Source organism: Anabrus simplex, chromosome 2, assembly GCF_040414725.1.
Source record: "Anabrus simplex isolate iqAnaSimp1 chromosome 2, ASM4041472v1, whole genome shotgun sequence".
In the NCBI taxonomy this organism is placed as follows: Eukaryota; Metazoa; Arthropoda; class Insecta; order Orthoptera; family Tettigoniidae; genus Anabrus; species Anabrus simplex.
This window is the reverse complement of record NC_090266.1, coordinates 1,073,541,061-1,073,556,929: the sequence shown is the minus strand read 5'-3', so window position 1 is coordinate 1,073,556,929 and position 15,869 is coordinate 1,073,541,061. Positions and strand designations below refer to the sequence as shown.

General features: G+C 38.1%; 1 protein-coding gene across 4 annotated transcripts in view; it reads left to right on the top strand.

Moving 5' to 3' along the window:
• LOC136864708 (ubiquitin-conjugating enzyme E2 S) overlaps positions 1–15,869 on the top strand; it is a 123,597-nt gene that overhangs the window by 32,121 nt on the left and 75,607 nt on the right. Inside the window, exon 2 of one of the 4 annotated variants that reach the window (XM_067142038.2) lies at positions 2,552–2,695. The exons of 2 other annotated variants lie outside the window; for them this stretch is intronic. The gene's annotated coding sequence lies outside the window, so the exon portion shown is untranslated. Of the gene's footprint in view, positions 1–2,495; positions 2,696–15,869 lie in introns of all 4 variants that reach the window. One more of the 4 variants, XM_067142037.2, reaches the window with a different exon arrangement.

The window sequence follows — 15,869 nt, the reverse complement described above, 5'->3', positions numbered from 1 at the left end:
GAGAGACTCTGTTACTCCCATAGGTCAAAGGCTTGATAAAACATTCTGAACATGCTTGGTAAGAATTTTGTGAAGAAGGTTACCTTACTTACACATTGTGCCAGTCAGAATAGTTCTGCTAAAGGTTTGGGACTGCCATTAGATTGTATTGTTGTAGCCACCTGAGCACAAGGAGGGCTATGACTCGGAATATGTTGGGAGGAGCCCACTTCTGTTCAATAGCAGCTGGTATCCTGACTCTCAGGACCACTTACAAAGTCACTCATCCATTGTGCATGTTTCACGAACTAGGATGTGACTTCTGGAACTGTAACCCACAGTTTGAAAAACTGTTTTTATATATAGCTCCTATGGGGACCTTTTTTGTACGTGTAAGAAGTAAATTATTTACATTTATTAACTTGATGGATCCAGACAGACATTCTGGTCTTGCTAACACTAAATTGGATATGTACACTTGGAAGAGTTAAATGATTTTACCTCAATTTTCTTGGAGTTTTCAAAATTAGAATGGCATGCTAATTTATAAACTGTGATATCAGTCCAAGAGATCACAAAGGTACTGTCTGGATACAGTGAAGGTAGCAAGTGGAAAAGAGAGGAATAAACACCATAGTTTTACTGTGGATAGGCAGAGGTGTAAATTTAAACAGCCTTGATATAAAATTTATGCTACTGATAGGCGGACTGCTTCACTACTCAGAATTTTCTGTTTGTTCCCATTACATGGTGGTGTATTTTCCCCATGTCTGGAGAAGTCACAGGCAGTGTTGCCAACTTATATTTTCAAGATCCGCTAAATACTACTAAAAATCCACTAAAATTCTGCCAAGAAATCCGATCTCAAATAATGAGCAGAAATAATAATAATAATCTGAGGAATATTATCGGCCCCCGAAAAACAGAAGATGGATATAGACTGAGGTCACGCAAAGTGACAGAAGAGCTTTCCAACATTGCAGCCGACATCCGCAAAAGACTTCTGAAATTTTATGGGCACGTCCGCAGACTGCCGGCAAGTAGACTGACATACAAGATTCTCACCTACATAAAACATCCAAAAACTATTCCATGGGTACTGGAAGTGAAGAAGGATCTGGAAAAAGCCCAGATGAACTCGACACCGTGGATAGAAACCTCTATAGGAAGAAAATTAATGGGTGGAAAGTGCAACCAGAGAACGGAGTGAAAAAGAAGACTGGAACAAAGTGGACAGAAGAACGAAAAAGGATCCACGGAGAAAGGATGAGAGCTGTTTGGCAACTCAGATAACAGAATCGTTAGAGCTTTGCGCGATCCATTGGGTCCATACGCACATAATAATAATAATAATAATAATATTAAATGTCTGTACTCACCTGATCTGTGAGTTCCACTGGGATTAACCCCCTGCCTGCGAGCCGGAGAGCTAAAACTTGTAGGCGTTTTACTGCCGGGTGCAAACTAGGTGAATCCCCTACCTCAAGGCCCCACACAGAACAGGCCAGTTCATTAAATGGTCTTCCTTCATAGCATAAATATAAATGCTACTCTCTCACAGTTTCATTATCTGTCGTTATTCGTCAACTAAGAGTAAAGTACCCTTTCCCCACGCATTACAAATTTATGATACCACGATCTCATAACATCAAATCCAAATAACGTTTTCCTCATGCGACTGATAGCTCCTGGCAAGAAATACGGAATAGCTCAGAGACAGACTGGAGTACAAATTTTTTTAAAAAATGTAAAATGGATAAAACGCTAAATTCCGCTATAATAAATCTACAATTCCGCCAAAAAATCTGCTGTCCGCTAAATGGTATATTTCTCCGCCGACAGTCTTCTAATTCCGCCAAATTTATCGGAAAATCCGCTAAGTTGGCAACACTGGTCACAGGGAGTGGATGGGTGGGGAGGGCGAAGTTTCCAAAGGTACAAAGGAAAATACAAAGGTATTCTTGGCATCACAGTAAGTTGTACTGTCACAAACATCATCTTCACAGTTTCCATCTTCTCATAAATTAATGAATCCCATAAAATCATTTTTCTCTCAATAATATTGTCCTCTTCCTTCAGCTATGTGATAGAAACAAACCCAGTCTTCTCCTGCCACTCTTACATGTTAAACTACTAGCAAAAAACCTAAAGAAGTGGTCTAGAATGCAGGTGTCCAATCATGTGAATTACTGCGTGCAGTTCTTCTCTTGAATACTCAATCAGTACCTTTACCATTTTTCTACTGCCACTGTATTTAGATATCTGTAAGTTACTTGCAGTTAGGACAGCATATTAATTGGTGTACAAGTTGCAGTCAGGTATGTTACTGGTACTTTTTTTTCAGTGTAATGAAATAGGAAACAACTTGGCTAATCCTTGTTCATGTTACCTCTTATTTCTTTTTAGATTAAAATGGATTAGATTCTGTAAGGCCTTCTTGCAAATAGTGTTACAAATCTTGGCCCATATTTTAAGGAATTAAAACTTCGAATTCTTTTTCCTTTGATTTTGAACAGTTATTGGTAACCTCTTGGTGGTAGGGGTTTCAGAGATCATTTCCTGACTTTCTCAGATTCTTTCTGTGGACCTTGGAACAAGGATCATTCAGCATCAGATAGCCAACTGAGGCTGTTAATTTGAGAGGCACTCAATGGTTGGAAGACAGTTGTCTTAGCTGTTGCAAGCTTATAAATGGGCTGTGTTCACCATGGATTAGGTAATGATTGTTATTACTTATAGATGCTTTTTCAGGAAGGTCTGTCTTTGCAAAATGTGATGCTGTCAAAGCATTTGAACTGGCAAATTAAATATGAGATTTATGTACAAAAATGTTTGGAAATGGAGCACTTTCTCAAGTTGACCATTGTTCTAACCAGGATATTAATCAGGGAATTGGTACTGTATATTAATCAGGGAATTGGTACTGCTGTTATTCACCTCTGTTTATGGAAAGGTTTTATCACCTTTTCTCTTGTTGTTTTGTGTTCCAGACATTCTCTGACTTAAGGTTAGAAATTGTTGCTCTTGACTTTTTTTTTTTTTTTTTTTTGTTTATTTTGTTTTAAGGGCAGGGAGAATTTGCATGAGATCAGAAATGTTCCCTCTCTTGCAAAATCTGTTTATGGGAAGCTGTGTCTTGAAATTATTTTTCTTGATTTGATAATTTCATTTATGCATGAAACTTCTGTGTCATTTTCCTTAACTGATGGATGTATATATTGTATTTGAACATTCATCACAGTGAAGCCTCTTGCACAAAGTGAAACAACTCGTGCAGATGGATGTATCTTGAAGACTTTGGATATCCATCTGTCTTTTGTTCGGTAAAGTGTTTGAGAGGAAATAAAGTAAATACATTAATTGGACTGGTGGATAGTACAAGTGATTAGGTGCCCACTTCCTGTGTTGAGGGTTGCAGGTTGAAATCCTGGCATAGTCTGCATTTAAAGTGCTTGTACAGTATCTGACAAACTCATTTCATTAGTTACTGACAATTGCAAAAGCCTTTTTCAGGAAAAATTCCTGCACCTCAGTGTGTCACAAGATTAGTACCATTTTGAGCTGACTTCATACACACAATTCTTTTAAATATTAAATTGTTATAAAATAGTTTACTTCTACATAAACATGTCAGTACTTCACATGTTAGAGTACTATTATTCTGAAAGTTATCTTCTGTACTATAAGATTGTGGTCACATTTTAGGAAAATGGCTGTAATGATGCATATTCTCTAGACAGTTTGGTCGTCTAGCTGGATTGAGCTAAATCTAATAGACAGATGCATGGTAATTTAATGTGCAGATTATCTACAAGAAAGAGAACAGCACATTATGAAGTTTACATTGAAGAAAGAAAATATAGTGAGTTCTTATTCTTGGGCATTCTAGTCAACAGAAGAGTACTAATTCCTTTCAGTCTAATGAGAGACAATAATCAGGACTTTTCAAAGATGCTAAGTGGTTTACAGCCTGTGCTATAGGAAAACTGAGCATCTTTCATGACTTTTCAAGGAAACATCTACAACAGAAAAGATATTTTAAGATCCTCCAAGCCATTGCACCTACCTAATTAAGGCACAAAACTGGAGCCTTTGTAACATTCATTCCAGCCGCTACTTACAGTATCTGTGAAGTCCTTGTGGCATAAGCTCATAACATCAAACCTTTCTTCTTCTCCTCCTCCTCCTCCTCCTCCCACATCTTGTTTGGGTCATGGGTGCGAACTGTATCACGCAGGTTAATTTGGCCTTGCTTTGTGGCCAGATGCCCGTTCTGATGCAAACTGTTTGTTGGGGTATATATTCACTATAACATATTCTTGTGGCGGTTGGTTGTTTTGTGGTGTGTGCATGAAGACTGCATTGAAACAAATAGAAACTCCCATTCCCCAAGTCACTGGAAATAACCAGTCACAGTTAAAAATGCACAGCCATTAATCAAATCCAGGACCTTTTGACCAAAGACCTTGATGCTGACCATTCTGCCACGGAACTGTACATTCTAACATGTCTTCACTACCACTCACAAATATTCCAGTGATTACATACAACCAAAAATGGTTCATTGTGTGGGTTACTGTAGTCACGTCGTGACCTAGTAAGTGGTCCTGAGAGTCGGGATACCAGTTGCTATGGAATGGGAGTAGGCATCCCAGACATATTCTGAGTTATGGCCCTCCTCGTGCTCAGGTGGCTAGGACTGTACAATCCATCGGTGTTCTGTAACCTGTCAGAGGAGATATTCCTCACTGGGACCATGTGAAAATAGGGTAGCATCCTGTTTCACAAAATTTACCAAGCTCAGAACATTTTAAGCAAGCCTCAGGCATATTGGAGTAACAAAGTCCCACTTCCATTTGACAGGCAAAGGACTCCTCGGAAACAACTTGGCAAACAAAGTGGAATTTGATAGGGAACTATCAATATTAATGGGGCTTATGAAAGAAAAAAAGAAAGTAATTAAGACTGAGTCTACAAAGAGGATGCATCAGGATGTATTAAGAGTTAATGATATTCGAGTAAGGGGTGATGAGGAAGATAGAGGAGATTATAAAATATTCTTAACAGGTGTTAAAAAGAGGAGGACATAGTACGGGGTACGACTGTTTATCATAAATACTATTGCATGCAGCATAGTTTCTGTTAAGCCTGTAAATGAGCGAATGATGTGGGCAGATTTAGCTGTGGGAGGAATTAGGACTACAATTTGTCTCAGTCTACTCATCACGTGAAGGTGCAGCTGAGGATGAAGTTGACAGGTTTTATGAAGCACTGAGTGACATCATAGTGTCAGCAGGAGGGATAGGATAGTGTTAAAGGGTGATCTCAATATAGTTGGAAATATAACTGAAGGATACAAAAATGTGATGGGTAAATGTGGGGAAGATATGAAAACTAATAGGAATGGAAAGCGTTTACTGGACTTTAGTGCTAGTATGGGATTAACAGTTACAAATACATTCAAGCATAAAGCTCAGCATTACATGTGGAAGGGTAGGGGCACCAGATCCATAATAGACTGAATCATGACCAACTTTGAATTCAGGAAATCTGTTCGGAAATTGCTGGTATTCCGGGCAATTTTTGATGATGCAGACTGCTATGTGATCCATAGTGAACTAAGTATCTCAAGGCCTAGGGTAGAGGAAGTGGAATCTGTCTGCAGACGTATCAGGGCTGTTACTTGTCCATATATGCAGTCGGATGAGGAAATTAGAAAAATATGCAGATATGATTAGTGAAAAGTTCCAAACAATAGACAATAAGCAGGTTAAGGATATAGAAAGAGAACGGTTGGCATACAGGGATGCTGTAGTAGAAGGCTGATTCCAGAGAATTGTCAACCCAAGAAGGAAAGTTTAAAATAAAACTCAACAATTGGTTTTTATGATAAAGCATTAAATTTTATTAATTTTATGGTTATTATTCATTTATTGATGTCTTTCAATTTTTAATTGTGTGGTTAATTGAACCTTTATGTGCAGTCTAAATTCATTTGATATTTCTCAATGTTTTAGGAATTACTGTTTATTATGATGGAAAGGTATCAAAATAATGATGGTAAATGTTAATTCTAATGTTCTTTCTCTTCATAGTAAAGTACTTATTTAGGTTATTAACAGTTTATATAAGGTATAATAAGGCGACGAATTTATTGCTGCAGGCCGTGTAAACACGCGACGAAAAAAGTATAAAATTTTGTGTAGACGAGAAGTGCGTGGCTCAATTTAAATAAAATTTGGTATGCAAAGCCAATACTGTACACCCTTTCAAACTGCTATATCATTCGTTTAAAATTTCAAATGGATTCATACGAAGCTGATAGTAAAATACGTCGCGTGTTTACGACGTTCTCGCGAGCGCGCGGCCGGGGAGTTCCCCGTCGCATGGAGCCATGTATGCAGGGATGCTGGAGACGAAATTGATTGGTAACAGTGGCAAAGTGATGATGAAAATCACGTATCCCGAATTCAAGAAACTGGCACAGTTCAAGAGTGTTTTGATAAACTAGTAAAATCGTGCCCCTTGTTTATGAAACACATTAAAAGAATGCAAAGCAAAATGTTCGATGTACAGAAAAAACAAACGACTGAAAATTCAATGGTTTTGCCAGTGGATTTCGCGGAGAATTTCACTATTCTTCCACAAGATGAAATTCAGGGTTATTGGCATTGCCGACAAATTACGATATTTACTCATGTTGCGTGATTTGCGGGAGGAAATCACGCTTCATATGCGATTATGTCTGACCATGACAAATATACCACGCACTAATTTTTAGGCAGAGTATTAACAGACATCAAGGAAAAACGACCAGAAATCACAAGTGTGTTTATCTTCTCGGACGGGGCGGCGAGCCAGTTCAAGCAAAGGTTCATGTTCGCAAACCTAACGTTTTTTAAGAAAACTTTTGGAATGAATGCAACTTTTTTTTTTCGTCTGGTCACGGGAAAGGTGCTGTTGACGGTGTTGGCGGAACACTAAAACGTAATTTGACTGTTGCTCTACGTGCAAAAAGGGGCCTTATAAACGTGCACGATGTCGTGGAAGTAGCGAAAAGAAATTCAGCGCACACAAATGTTATATTTGTTCTTTCTGAAGATGTTGAAAGGAGTAAACCCCTTCTGAAAAGCCGCTTCGCCGATGTCTGTGCAGTACCAGGAACACATGATTTTCACTATGTGGAGTCAATAAAAAAATACATAGTTCAGACAAAAAAAAAATTATTCAGAAACAACTACCACACACACTCTACATCCAGACTACAAGATCGAAGCAGATGACAAAAATACACCCCGTGATACGACTTTTGAAGTGGGAGACTTCGTCCTTGGAAAATAAAGCGGAAAGAAACATTCCAAGTATTTTGTTTGCATCATAGCTGAAAGTGATGGTGTTTATTTTGTAACCAATTTTCGGAAGTGCCACGACGAAGCTAAACTGTTTTGTGAACCACCGACGAAAGACGAGTGCTTTTAAAATGAAAGTGAAATCGAAAGAAAATTATCAGTGCCTCGTTTTACTCGTGGGAAATGGTATTTTGAGGAGTCTACACCAGAAGCAGAATGAACATAAATTGTTTTTTCATTTTATATTTTTTTTCTGATCAAGCTTTCATTCAAACTGTAGGCTACGTACTGCTAAGCATTGAATGTCCAGATATTTTTAAATATTTTAGTTCATTTTACATTCACTGTTATTAGTGTTAAATAAATGCGTGACAATTCATAAAAACACTTTACTTAGGCCACATGTCCGTACCAGTACATGTAGATATATTATTATTATTATTATTATTATTATTATTATTGGGAGGAAGCTTGTAGTTTTACGTAACCGATAATCACACTATCGTAAGCGACGGAACCTCATATTTTACGTGAAATCCGAACCACCGGACGTGACTTTCACGTCGAAAATCACAGATGCATTAATCGGGACTCGAACCCAGTCCGTCTTGATGGTCGCAAGCAGTTTGACCGCTGCGCCATCTCGCCCCTTCTCTGTTATTACTTGCTGCGATATTAAATATACGTTTTATCATTCAGTGATCGTATTTGATGCGGAGTTAAAGATTTATTGTCCCTCATGCCATGTCGCCATAGCGCAGATTCGCGCGTGTAATCCCGCAACGCTGTCCAGTAAACACGCGACGATCGCTTTTAAATATATTACGCAGACATTACGCAACTTACACATGTGGGTTTTTTTTTCACAAAATGTACATTGTCCTCCTTGTAAACAATATATTAACATTACTAATAAAAGTTACCACAATTCGCAGAATTTAGAAAAAAACGTAAAGGTATGCGAAGTTTAAAGTCCGTCCCATGTAAACACCGATCGCTACGTTTAAAAGTTTATAAAATCGCAAACATCAGATTTAAGATAATGAAATTTGTGGAGGTTATTAAGTATCACCTAGGCATAAATCTCAATTTGTTTAGGTGGTAAGTTTCATATATATGTTAAAAAGAAATGTTCAAATGTTAACACGCGACGCCTGGAATTGGCCAGAAACAGTAAGGCAGTGCCTATGAACAACTGTATTTAAAGGTGGGAAAAAGTGAACATTATGGTAGTACGATGAAGTAAACGCCTGGAATTGGCCAGAAACAGTAAGGCAGTGCCTATGAACAACTGTATTTAAAGGTGGGAAAAAGTGAACATTATGGTAGTACGATGAAGTAAGGGCAGCTTGTAAATGTAAAAAACCTATATCTGAAATGGCTCCAAACAAGGACTGACACAGACAGGGAATTGTATATAGATGAAAGAAACAGAGTGGAAAAAATAATTGTTGATTTCAAGTAGTAGTCATGGGAAGATTTTGATAACAACCTGGAAAGGCTAGTTCAAGCAGCAGACAGTAATAAAGAATCTTAGAAAGGGGGGGGGGGGGGGGGGAAATGAATAGTGTCTTGAGTAAATCAGGTGAACTCCTAATATATATTGGGGAATCACTGGAGAGGGAGAAGGAATATTTTAAAATCTTCTCAACATAAAACAAAGTCTTTCTGGTGATGGTTTGAACAACTGAGTCATGGAGAGAAGGACAATGGTGTTTGGTGAAATTGTGCTTGAGGAAGTGGAAAGGATGGTAAATAAACATCGTAAAGTTAGAGGAATAGATGTAATTAGACCTGAAATGGTCAAATATAATGGGAAGGCAGGGATGAAATGGCTTCATAGAGTAGTAAGATTAGCATGGAGTGTTAGTAAGGTACCTTCTGATTGGAAAAAAAAGCAGGCAAAGTATTCACTGGCGGGCATCTTGAAAGGGAGAGTGTGATCCGTGGTTAAGAGGAAGTTGGATGAAAACCAGTGTGGTTTCAGACCACAGAGGGGCTGTCAGGATCAGATTTTCAGTATACACCAGATAAATGAAAAATGCTACAAGAGAAGTAGAAAGTTATGTTTTCTTCATAGATCTAGAGAAGGCACATGACAAAAGTACTGAGGAAAAAGATGTTTTGCCATACTGGGGGACTATGGGATTAAGTGTATATTATTAAAAGCAATCAGATATTTATGTTGAGAGTTGGACTGTGGTGAGAGTTGATGATAGAATGACTTCATGGTCCAAGGTACTTAGAGCAGTTCACCTTTGTTGTTTATTGTTTACTTGGATCATTTACTGTAAGGTATAATGTGGCAGGGAGGGACTTATTTATGTGGAAAGGTAGTAAACAGTTTGACCTCTGTCGACGACTTGATCTTAATGGCAGACTGTGCTGAAATCCAAGATTCTAATATCTTGAAACTTGAAAATAAGTGCGATCAGTATGATATGAAAATTAGCCTTTCCAAGACTAAAATAATGTAAGTAGGTAAAATAGCTTAGAGAATTGAATGTCTTGTTTGGGAATACAAAACAAACAAGATAGATCATTTCAAGTATTTAGGATGTGTATTCTTGCAGGATGGTTGTATTGCGAGATTGAATCAAGGAGCAGCAAAGCTAATGCAGTGAACTCAGGATTGTGATCAACAGCATTCTGTAAGAAAGTCGTCAGCTCTTGGACAAAACTATCTTTACACTGTTCTGTTTTCAGGCCAGCTTTGCTTTATGGGAGTGAAAGCTGGTTGGACTCAAGATATGTTATTCATAAGTTAGAAAAGACATGAAAGTAGTGAGAATGATCATCAGTACAAACATGTGGGAACAATGGCAGGAGGGTACTCAGAATGACAAGATAGAGGCTAAGTTGGGAATGAACTTTATTGGTGAAGCCTGTCTGCATAAACCTGCCTTGTTGGTGGGGGTCATGTGAGGCAATTGGAGGGGGATAGATCACCTAGGCGAATAATGGTCTCAGCCATGGGGGGTAAGAGAAGTAGAGGGAGATCAAGGCAACAGCAGTTAGACTTGGTTTCTAATGATTTAAATATAAGAGGTATGGAACTAAACTAGGTCACAGTTACAAATACAAAATATTGGCAGTGTTTAGTAAATTTATGGCTTGCAGACTGAATGCTGAAAGGCATCATAGTCTAAAATCAAGATGTATGTATCTACAAGGCTTTATTTCCATCTGAAATATTTACCCTCTTCTTTTTCTTGTGAGAAGATATCCACAGCAGTTATGAAGTACAGAAATAGCGGGTTTGAAACCCATTGTCGGCAGCCCTGAATATGGTTTTCTGTGGTTTTCCCATTTTCAGTCCAGGCAAATGCTGGGGCTGTACCTTAATTAAGGTTATGGCTGCTTCCTTTCCACTTCTAGCACTTTCCTATTCCATTGTCACCATAAGACCTATCTGTGTCTGTGCAATATAAAGCAAATTGTAAATTATTAAGTACCTATCAACACCAGTTTAGTAATTCCATTATAACTGTTCACCTTAGCTAGAGAAGTCTGTATTATATTTGAGTATATACTTAGCCATTTGGATAATTAAAAAAAAAAAGGGAAGTGATTTGAAGAGATTGATGGTCTCTTGATGGAAATTCAGTCGCTTGGAAGTTAGCCTATCACAGTGTCTTTTTCTTGCAAAAGACATTTGCTGCTAGGGTAGGTTCATGGCTCCTTGTGACAGATGTCCATTCAAGAAATTCTACCATATCATTGAAATTGCAGATGTTTCAAAGCTGGAACATACCCAGACATCTCGAAGTATAATTATTTCTAAGGTGCATGGGGTGATGGTAATTTAACACGTGAGAGGTCACACTTGCAGCAATTTGCCGCACTTTTAAAATATTTGTTAATAATTTTGTTACTAGCCGCTGTAGGGCCTAGGGCGCTCGTTTCATCCCTCTCTCCCACCTGACATTGTTTATCATCAGTGTATTGCCTGCTGCGTTCCGGAGTAATTTAAGTTTTCTTTCACTCTCGGATCTGCCGCGGCAAATTGCCTTCAAGCGTGGAGTATTCTTACATGACTGCATTTCTAAGAAAGTTTCTTAAGTAAAGTTCATGAGGTTTATGGTGGCTTTCAGTGAAGTGTGGTGCTGTAGTTTTATCTTGAATTGTGACCAAATCATTCATTGAAATGTACAAATGCAAACGTTGAGGCAGTTTGCTCATGCGCGACCTCTCACGTTCTTTAAAAACTCACGTAATTGTACCAGATTTAGCAAAAACATTTCATTCATTCTTTACATTGAGAAAATATTGTTACTGGGTAATTATGTTAGTACTAGTTGAAAGGCAGTTTAACAGGGTACATATTTATATTTTTATCTGAGCATTCACTGCAAAAGCGTGAGCAATTTGCTTTCGCGCGACCTCTCGCGTTCTAAAACGGGTGCGACCTCCCATGTGTTAATGTAGGAAGAACCTGAGAACTACTAATACTGAAAAACAAAAAAACAAGAAAAAAGAGAGAATTAGAAAGAAAACGAAGGAAGGCTGGAAGTAAAAAATGCAGATAATGAAAATAATGTATTGCTCACTCCTTAACTTTTATGTTAAAACAAATTTATTTAGTGTTTTAAGTTGACTATAGGTATAGTACTAGTTCTTGAACATGTTTTTCTTTTAAACATTATTAGCAAGCCCATTTCTTTTTTTTCTTTTTTTTTTAAGTTTTAAAAGTAAAATTTTCCCACCCCTGCCCACACTACTGCTCATTCTGAACTACTCGTAGACAAGATGCAACTCATTTCATATTGCTCATCGTTTACAGTAGCAGGTGTTATTTTAATCAGTTTCTTGATTTAATCCGGTCTAGAAAGCCAAGAATAACGACCGAGAGGATTTGTCGTGCTGACCACACGACACCTCGTAATCTGCAGGCCTTCGGGCTGAGCAGCGGTCGCTTGGTAGGCCAAGGCCCTTCAAGGGCTCTAGTGCCATGGGGTTTGGTTTGGTTCTTGATTTAATCACTGTAGTAAGCAGGTGTACTATTTTAGTGGTTGTAAAATGAGTGCTGGGAAACTAAAACCGAACATTTTAATAATCCTCGAGAAATTTAGTATGTTTTAGAACGTTTGGAGAAAGATGAATCTCTGCTGTCATTTTGTAATAAATTAGGATTAGCAGTGCAATTGAAAATCTCTGCAGGACTACTGTACACAGGCGGAATCAGAAAGAATACTTTCTACTGGACACTTGAAATAAGCTAATGATATCGTCAAAGTTTTAATTGATGTTTGTACAAGAACATCGTAAAGAAACTCTGCGTGCTGAACTGATATTAAAGGAAAATGTTGTAATCCTTCATAAAAGAACTGGAAACGGTGATGGATGACTTGGCTGCTGCAAAAAAAAATGGCATGGTATCCATGCTCTAGAAATTTGTGGTGAAAAACTATCTGCAGCTAATTTAATGACAGAAGAAGACCCTTATCCAGATCATCTGTACAGTTTGGTTATAATATTGTTCAAACATGGTGAAATATCTTGAATTATAATACAGTTAACCCCCGATAATGTGCCACCCTCTTATTCTGCCAAGAAGTTCTTGCAAACAGATCTGCTTGTATGCTAAATACATCAGAAACCTCATTACTGTGCCTATTGACTTAATGCCAACATACAGTAAGGGTATGTCATGTAAATGTTACAAAATGTGGCTAGTAAGATATCCTGGAATTGCTATAGAACTGACAACAGTGGCTATCAAGGGCAGGTACAGTGCTCAGAACCACCTCTTCTACCTCTGCTCCAAGACCAACAATCTCAAACATTTTTGTACTGCTTTATTTTTCAGTGTTGTAGTGTTATGTTACTTTCCTTGTTCACTGAATTTCTGAAAATAGTATTTAAAACTTATTTATCAGGCGTCCGATGATAGCTAGCCTCTAATTGGTGAGGGAGTTTCATCACAAGTGAGGTCATAGATATTTATAAATGATTAAAGTACAACAACAATAACAACAACAATTTTCAATCTTATATTTTAAGAGGTGCTTTAGAAACATTTCTAATATAATAACAGAGTTAAGGTGGATAAGCTGTGGCTTTTGGGTGCTTGGGTTTAAATTATCCTATTAACTCACCAACATTTCAATCATGCGTACTGAGAATAACATGAGTTATTCCTATCTCCTTCCTCCTATCTATTTGGTAGATGCATTTACATTGTATTCGGTGAAAATGCATACATACATACATACATCATACATTATCATTATAGACTGCTATGCCTTTCAGCGTTCAGTCCGCAAGCCTCTGTGAATTTACTAAACGCCGCCACAATCCTCGATTGCAACTAGTGTTGTGGCCTCATTTAGTTCTATACCCCTTATCTTTAAATCGTTAGAAACAGAGTCTAACCATCGTCGTCTTGGTCTCCCTCTACTTCTCTTACCATCCAAAGCAGAGTCCATTATTCTCCTAGGTAACCTATCCTCCTCCATTCACGTCACATGACCCCACCACCGAAGCCGGTTTATGCGTACAGCTTCATCCATCGAGTTCATTCCTAAATTAGCCGTTATCTCCTCATTCCGAGTACCCTCCTGCCATTGTTCCCACCTGTTTGTACCAGCAATCATTCTTGCAACTTTCATATCTGTTACTTCTAACTTATGAATAAGATATCCTGAGTCCACACATCTTTCACTCCCGTAAAACAAAGTTGGTCTGAAAACAGACAGATGTAAAGATAGTTTCGTCTGGGAGCTGACTTCCTTCGTACAGAATACTACTGATCGCAACTGCGAGCTCACTGCATTAGCTTTACTACACCTTGATTCAATCTCACTTACTATATTACCAACCTGGGAGAGCACACAACCTAAATACTTGAAATTATCGACCTGTTCTAGCTTTGTATCACCAATCTGACATTCAATTTTGTTGAATTTCTTACCTACTGACATCAATTTAATCTTTGAGAGGTTAATTATCATACCATACTCATTGCACCTATTTTCAAGTTCCAAGATATTAGACTGCAGGCTTTCGGCACAGTCTGCCATTAAGACTAAGTCGTCAGCATCCCTCCCTGCCATTTTATACCTTTCAGCAGATGATCCATGCAAACTATGAACAGCAAAGGTGAAAGATTAACAGCCTTGTCTAACCCCTGTAAGTACCCTGAACCAAGAACTCATTCTACCATCAATTCTCACTGAAGCCCAATTAAACTGAAATTAGCATAAATAATTTATTTCTTACAATGTAAATTGAAAATGACACAGATTTCTGGCCTCTTCCTTTCATTCTTTTCTACTTCCATTTCAAACTCTGGTATTGCCGTAGTGATAGAGAGTGGCTGGGAGAACTTTGCCCAACCTTCATGGCCTGAGACGTAACAACGTCACTTTGTGTAAATAGTAGGAGGCTTGTTTTTTAAGTAAGTATCATTTAGATATAGATAAAAAGTAATGCAATTTTTTAAACAGTTCTTTTTTTACATGTAATCCTGTACCGTATACTAATTCTCAACGTAAGTTCCAGGCATATTATGGCACTTGTCATATCGTGAAGCCAGCTTCTGAATTTGATCCTTGCCGCCTGATGTACCAGCCACTGCAGTGCGGTCATGTTTAGGTCGTCGTCGTGGCGCTGACCACCTAAATTTTTTTCAGTTACAGGAACAAGCGGTAGTCGCTAGACACTAGGTCACGACTATATGGAGGATGATCAAATTGTCCCCAACCAAATGAAGCGATGATGGTCTTGGGTTCGATTAGCCATGTGAGGTCACACATTGTCATGAAGCAAAAGAAACCCCTTTTTGAGCATGACAAGCAGTTTGCTTTGCATTGCCTGAGCATAACTTCCGATAATCCAAGCGTCGTGACACCATTTCATAAAGAACACTCTTTGAAATTTCAGGCAACTCATAACTTAATGACAAAATCGTAAAGCATCTGTTTTCTCGAACCTTTGCATCAACGTTTTGCACCAAGTCTTCAGTATTGACAGACGGTAGCCCAGTACGCTTCTTGTCGTGGACATTAGTACAGCCTCGTTAAATGCTCTAACCCATTTTCTTACCATTCCTTTGCTCATAGTGTGTTCTCCATACACTTCACTAACCTGCCGATGAATTTCAACAGCTTTCACGCCTTCTTCATTTAAAAGTAAAATCACAGCGCGTACTTCACACTCGGCGGGACCGTTCATTGTCGGAGGCATTTTCAATATGCACAAACGTAAATACGAGTGAATGCTTCTGTAATGGCGTTTGTGGCCAGCCTACAGAAAAATTGTACCTTTGAACATAAAAATTAATTAAATCTACTGGATTAATTTTGCATGTATTTTGATTCACTGTAAAGTTCTCTATGGTACATAATCTTAGTGCTCATATACTTATCAGAATGTAAATAATTGAATACTTTCTTTTAGGGAGACAGTTGTAACTGACAAAATATCCAAAACTCTATACGATATCTTGTTTACTGCTATAGATTAATCATATTTAAAATAAGAGCCCTATTATGAAATAAATCCTTGGAACTAAAACTGGCAATTGCTGTACAAGAGAAT